General features: G+C 33.6%; 1 pseudogene; it reads left to right on the top strand.

The window, feature by feature from the left end:
- Positions 1–4,717: 4,717 nt before the first annotated feature.
- LOC125076046 lies at positions 4,718–4,871 on the top strand (annotated as a pseudogene).
- The last annotated feature ends 3,044 nt before the right edge of the window (positions 4,872–7,915 follow it).

Genomic DNA, 7,915 nt, shown 5'->3' with positions numbered 1-7,915 from the left:
GGAATATTTACTTCACAAAGGTCCGTACACACCAGTTAAGTTTTATAGTTGAACATAACATCTTATTAAATATATATTTGTATAATATTTCAACAATATATTTTAATGAGTTTAAATGATGATCTCTTTCTGACCTATCTCGGTTTGTTGAATAAAAACTAATCAATTAAACTAGAAGAAATAGATAGGTCACAACTATATGCTGGACAGCGTCAGTGATTTTACTTTTTTCTCATACACAGGAGTTATAATTTAACTTTTTTTTTTTATATCGATAAGCGGACGAGAAAATGGGCCACCTGATGATAAGTGGTCACCACCGCCCATAGACAATGGCGTTACCAACCTTGGGAACTAAGATGTTACGTCTCTTGTGCCTGTAGTTACACTGGCTCACTCACCCTTTAAACCGGAACACAACAAATTTAATCAATGATACTCCCATGATGATTAAGATAGCAATATATATGAATTGAAAAATTATTCGTACTGTATGGATATAGTTTCAAGTGGAATACCGACAAACCAGTAGAATTCTCTCATGTAAATATGTAGAAAAGATTAAGAAAAGAAAGATTTCTTAATATGTATGCAAAGTTGCATAATTTTAAAAATCCAGAAATGTACGAATATTGAATCGCAATGTTCCATTACATTAAGAATCTGATGCAGACTTACGTGACTGTGAATACGACCTTTAATCCATTACGGTGATTTCGTCTTCATTTTATACGATCACTTGGATTCATATGAACTACTAAGACTTATATAGTCTGGTATTATTTTTAGATTCAGTTTCACATTTGATATAAAAGGTCAAAGATAATCGTTAATATTAGTTTGTTACTCAATTTTTTAACAGTGATAAATTATAATAATGTAAGGATCAGAAGTGGTTAAAGATAAAAAAAATAACAAATATGACAAACACTCTGTATTTCTATTTCTTACAATTTATTTAAGGAAACAAAATGTCAATCAACACTTTAACAAAAACACACAGCAATTCGATAATAGAAATAAACGTAAACAAAAGAGTAATTAAAGGGCTCACGTGACCAGCGATCCGACCTCTCGGACTGTCGACAAGGAAATGTGCCTACAAACATCTGTTACCGCTCTTTTATACGATTCGGGTAGTAGCAAAAAAAAATTGTTTGTCCGATTTTAAAGAAGCTTAGCTTATAATAAAATATGTCTTTTAACATTGTAAATTCGAATTGTGTTACCTCTTCAAGCCAAAACCGCTGAACCGATTCAGGTGAAATTTGATATGGAGATAGTTTAAATCCCGGGAAAGGTCAAAAGATACTTTTTTAATTCAGTCCTCATGGGGTTAAAATGGTGTGTGATGGTTTGTGTGCTAAAATAGAAGTTTGATAAAAAAACCTTAGGTTAAGGTATTCTTTTTATATAATATATTTTCTTGAGTAATTAATCCATTATTATTAATAAGAAAAATAAATCTTATATATTTTCTTACCTAATATAAATTACATTAAAATAAATGTTATATTTATAGAAATAATATAACACGATACGTAATAAAAACCAAATTGATACCGTACAGTATACTTTTTTATATCTAACAAATAACGTAATCGTAGAAGGCACTAGGCAAACAGGCTGCCTTCAAATAAAGTAGGGGGTACTATTAGTTCTTCCATTACGTAATGTTATCGGGGTTTCTGGCTCAAGGCCAATGTCCGGATCGACCCTTCCAAATTGGCAGACTCTTTGTGGATCTAAGCGAAAAGGGTGTTTATATATTTGGATGTATTACGTAGATTTCAGAAATCGTGTCTATATGGTTAATTGTAATTAAAACACGGCAATACTCATGAACCTACAAACTTTAACGTACTTTAGTTAAATGTATCATGTCTTCGCAACTTGTGACTCATTTAATTGGCGCTTTAGATTTAAAGATATTTTTGCTCGGCTCGTTCGTAATTGTAACCGTTGAAAACTTAAACCAATTTTTCGTTTCATTATTTTAGGAAATTGTGAATAGCAATAGTTTTAAGATCATTCCTAGTATAAGCGATATCTATGTCGCAGTAAACTTGTCAAATTAGACATTCAATGGAAGGCCTAGCTACTTTAATAAACGGCGCCGTTCAACCAGCAGCCTGAATAACATCACCAAATTTTAGTCTTCCATTTATAAAAACTGGATATTTCGAACTTATTGTAAGGACTTAATTTTTAACATTTTATATATTAGTATTTAATAAAATGTCGATTTTATTTTACCATAGTTCTGTAATTATAAAATGAAAAGCAGATGTAGCGCGCAGAACATTATAGTAAAATCAACAAAATTGAACACGAATTTTCGGTATCACGAAACGTCAAACGAATTGTCTCTTGAGTTATTAATCATTAATAATTTACATTATATGTATGTATGTCAAATTTTAGACGTGATAAGTTTATAAACGGAATTAATTTCAATGTATAACGTTTGTTCAATGATTTGTATCAACCATTGATTGACACCCTGAACCGATTATATCATTCAAGAGACATGATTATATCGTTAGATAACTCAAACGTAACGTAAGTACTTAGAAAACATATGAATGTTCAATATTATAGCATTTTATGGAAATCTTGCAGAATAATACATATAATATTATTACTTTTTATTTCAATTTTTCACCACCGACTTTACATCATACCAAGTTATGTTGGCGCTGTAAAAAATATTGACCATCCCTTACATTGCCAATGCGCCACCAACCTTGGGGACTATAATCTTATGCCAGTGCCAGTCCAACGCAACATACCTGCAAACCCTCCGGTGTTGCAGATGTCCATGAACGGTGGTAATCACTTTCCATCAGGTGACTGCTCGTTTGCGCTATGACATAAAAAAGTGCCAGTCCTTTCCTTCAAACGGGAACATAATAATACTAAATATTGCTGTTTTACGCTCGAATGCATTTTAAACATTCTTTACCAAGCGCAAATCCATTTATTTTATATCCTTCCTTGGTGCAAGCATTATTTTTTTTAAATACAAAAGAATATAAAGAAAAAGAATATAAAGGCGAACATACAATATAATTCGCAGACTTTACAATTGTAGTTTTATTTCCATTGTGCTGAGGACCTCTTTAAATCTTCAAAAGTTGGAAAAAAAATAACCTTCCAAACAGAGTAAAAAATATACATCGCGGTAAAAGAAGCGGTGATCGCGGTTCTGTCCCTGAAAGCTTTCTCGTTCGGAATTTTCCGGCGGTTTTTCGTCTATTGCTTTCGGTTTCAGATACGTTTTAAACCTAGCGTTAAATATGAGGAATTATGAGAAATATGACTCAAGCCCCCGGGTACCTACCGGCGTTCGGTTGGTAAGGTTAAATTTTTCTTGTTTATTAAAGCGTGTTGGATAGTGGATGGGTTTTTTTTTTAGTTTGTACTTTGCCGCACTTCATAAAAAGAACAAAGAACAACTGTGTCACACATAAAATGTATTAAAAGAAAGGGTGCGCAAAGGTGGTCTCATCGCTTAAAGCGATCTCGAGGAAGATTCGTAAAAATGGAAATATCACTCAACTTAATCAAAATTTGTTTATAACTAATTTATTTAAATAAAATATAATCATAAACTATACATTTATTTACATACCAATGCTAAAAAAAACAACATTATTTTTTCATACGTATACAACTAAATAAAAAAAATATACGCTGGTCTGTTTTATTACATAATATGTATATATAAGAGCCCAGATAACGGATAGTACAATACGTGAATGTTAATCGTGGATTCAAACTGGCTCCTAATTTCCTTTTACTTTATATACAATATATATTATTTTATATAGTATGGGTAGCATTGTATGTAATGTACACCACCGCCCACAAAAATTATCGGCGTAAGAAACATTAAACATTCCTTACACCGTATCAACACTTACATCAACCTTGAGAGGTAAGATGTTATGTCCTTTGGGTTTGCCGTTACACTGGCACTCTAATTTTTAAATTGGCACACAGGAGTACTAGGTACTGCTGTTTGGCGGTACCTACGCAGACGGGCTTGTTCAAAGCTCTACCACCAAGTGGAAATATATGTATGAAATAATCTAGTTTGTAAGAAAGGGGATGAGTTACGCTTATTAATTCATCAGCAGTTCGTATCAGTCCGCTGCTGGACATACACGATTGAGGAGGATCTTTAGCTCTCCTACTCCAATTCCGGACTCGTTGCCTTACGAATATTATATCTCCACTTATTTACATGGCTCAAGCTACGTTTGCTGACACTCTTCACTTAATAAATAAATAAATATTGGACAACATCACATACATTACTCTGATCCCAATGTAAGTAGCTAAAGCACTTTTGTTATGGAAAATCAGAAGTAACGACGGTACCACAAAAACCCAGACCCAAGACAACATAGAAAATTAGCATTAGCAGCCCGTAAATGTCCCACTGCTGGGATAAGGGCCTCCTCTCCTTTGAGGAGAAGGTTTGGAGCATATTCCACCACGCTGCTCCAATGCGGGTTGGCGGAATACACATGTGGCAGAATTTCGTTGAAATTAGACACATGCAGGTTTCCTCACGATGTTTTCCTTCACCGCCGAGCACGAGATGAATTATAAACACAAATTAAGCACAAGAAATTTCAGTGGTGCCTGCCTGGGTTTGAACCCGAAATCATCGGTTAAGATGCACGCGTTCTAACCACTGGGCCATCTCGACTCTTCTCGGCCTTTTGGTTAAGATCAAAGTGTAGTATCTGTTCTTTTCATAGAAAATTAATGAAATTTTTCTACATCGACTCGGCCAGGAATCGCCCCCGGGACCTCGGAGTGGTGTACCCATGAAAACCGGTGTACACACTACTCGACCATAAAGTAACGACTTAATACCCAGTCTACTACAACGAGCACTAATTCTATCCTATGGCCATTAATTTTCTATTTTGCCGAGCTATGTCGTTAACCTTGATTCTTTTGGATTAATAACACATAATTAAACTGAATCGTGTCGCGACACTAAGAAAGAAACGTAACATCTAAGCAGTGACTGAAAAGGTTTGTTTGAAAAATATTATACGTTCCATTGATTTATTACATACGTGGATACAAAAGAGTATAAAATTATATAATAATTGGAGTCTTGAATATGTATACGAAAAACGTTAAAATAGCTATTGTAAGAATCATGAGTGTGTGGAATTATGGCTAGAATGGTAATAGAATTCCGGCATTAATTCACAATTCTGATTATTTGGGCGATTAACTACCCCTACAGTAGTGTACTTAAAGCATTAAAATGAGGATACTTTTTGTCATAGGTGGCAAACGAGCAGACATCTACAGTAAAGAGTAACTATAAAACTTCTTGCCGGTCTTTTCGGTAGAATCTACATCCCTAACCGGTGGTAACTTTACTTTTAATATAGTTTTGTAAAATGTCGATTCAAAAGGCTACTTTAATAAAGTTTATTTTGATTTTGGACATCTTGCAGGTTTATTTGCTAGCTTTTAAGTAACGACTAGGCTCTTTTCTTGAAAGTTCCCAAGTCGTAAGGTGCTTTAGTATTGTTTTTGCACCTTTTCATTACAGTTGCCAGTCTACTATGACAGCGAATTCATTTCTGTTCAAACGTTTATATACACGGTTTTCTATATTATTTCCCACAAAATATGCTAAGTGACCAACCTTTTGGCGTCACACGGTTGTTATAAAGACGTTTGTGATGTGAAACATCTATTGGGGCGCCTTGGGGTTAAGACCAATTCATATACCATGACGGCAAACGGCATGACGCTCTGAGTAGTTCCCTCTTGTGTACTTGGCGAGTGTATTATACACTTCGCCCTTTCCTCGTGTGAATGTGTGTGTACTGCACACGCAGTAAAAATAAAATTAATATCATGAACGACGCTTTACGTTTTTTTTATTATATTTTATTTATATATTTTACTTCATAGTTATTGATTAACTTTAATTATAATTTGTTTCAATAGCCTGTGCCAAGTTTTTTTTAAGATGTTTAGTTTTTTACTTTTATTTGTGCCACGAAGGCAATGATTATTTCGCTAATGTCGCGTGCGATTTTTAATCTGCCACACATCATGTGTTCCACGTTCAAATAATGATACTTTGTATTATTGTATTCCGTTTTCAAGGATCATTGAGCCAGTATGTCTATAAGGACAAGGGACGGAACATCTTAGTTCCCAAGGCTACGAATGTTTCAAAGGTTATAATTTGCAACAGCCTCAATGTCCACGGGCGATGGTGTTCAATTACCACCAGATGTCCATTTGTACTTCCATCAACCCAAGCAGTATTGTAAAAAGCAAAAAGCTATTATTTAAAATTAAAAAAAACTTAGTTACTAAAAATTACTAAACTAAGCCTTTGAAGAGTTTTTTGTGTGAGTTAAATAAACAACTGAAACTTCAATTTGTTCCACTTAACTGGTGAAGTTGAAATATTGCTCATCCCATCGTTACTAGTGACAATCAAAATTGAAAATATACATTTTAGTAGTCTCTTTCAAGAACTTTTGATTTTACAAGTTATTTAAATTTAAAACTATCACTGTTTCGGAATGTAAGTTCTGCCGACAAGAACCGCTAAAACACTCAGTAATTACTTTTTTCATAATGATGTTTATTTTAGAATAAATTTCATTGCAGCGAATAAATTAAATTAATTTATATTTCGAATGAATAATTTAGAATATTCCGTAATAGAAATGATATTCTGTAGGAAAATACTTTGCCATTAACTCGTGTAATGTTGAAAACTGATTTACGGTGATACTATTTTGATGCGTGTGACAGATTAAGTAAGAAATAAATAAATAATTAGACGATTACAAACAAGGCTTACACTATGTATTGTATGTTTTAATCAATTCTGTAATAATAATAATTTAATTTAAGTTATTTTTGAGTCATAACATTGATATTAAATATGAGGGTACTTTGACTTTTCTGTTCATTATTGTGAGCCGAGATGGCCCAGTGGCTAGAACGCGTGCATCTTAACCGATGATTTCGGGTTCAAACCCAGGCAGGCACCACTGAAATTTCATGTGCTTAATATGTGTTTATAATTCATCTCGTGCTCGGCGGTGAAGGAAAACATCGTGAGGAAACCTGCATGTGTCTAATTTCAACGAAATTCTGCCACATGTGTATTCCGCCAACCCGCATTGGAGCAGCGTGGTGGAATATGCTCCAAACCTTCTCCTCAAAGGGAGAGGAGGCCTTTATCCCAGCAGTGGGACATTTACGGGCTGCTAATGCTAATGCTAATGCTATTGTGAGTCACGTGATTTATAGTGAGGCTTATATAAGTGAAGGAAGCTCGATACAAAACACTTTACTTTACACTTTACTCTTTCTGGAGCAGCAAGGTGTTAACATTTAAGATATGATATAATTTTGCGATAAAGTGTAATTGTTATTGCTTATTGATGATGTATGAATTGTTTTGTGCAATTATCAAGATACAAAGTTAGTATTAAGGTAATTGGTGTTAATGTAAATCGAATCAAAAACATAAATGTAAAAATGAGAGCCAAATTAAATATTATGATATATACCTTGGTTGTTGTCTTCAACGACAAAAGAAGTGAGATCTAAATTTGTGCCAAGTTAAATAGTCCTTTCTGAAATTTATTTATAACTACATAAAATATCATTTCTTCTTATAACTTGGGATAATATATTGTAGCCAAAGGTCTGTCTTGGCTAGTTCTCATATACGAATTATATTATAGCCTTCGTAAGTTCTAAGCCTGTTACAAATAATTCCGTGCCGGTTCTTGTCAGTAGCAGTTACATTCCGAATCGGTTAATTATCCTTAATCAAAATATTATTAAAGTCTACAGATTAAAAAATAACGTATTGTATTTAATTACTACTTTAACT

The sequence above is a fragment of the Vanessa atalanta genome, chromosome 2 (genome assembly GCF_905147765.1).
Source record: "Vanessa atalanta chromosome 2, ilVanAtal1.2, whole genome shotgun sequence".
In the NCBI taxonomy this organism is placed as follows: Eukaryota; Metazoa; Arthropoda; class Insecta; order Lepidoptera; family Nymphalidae; genus Vanessa; species Vanessa atalanta.
Note: the sequence above shows the minus strand (reverse complement) of the source record. Positions and strands in the feature narration are given on the sequence as shown.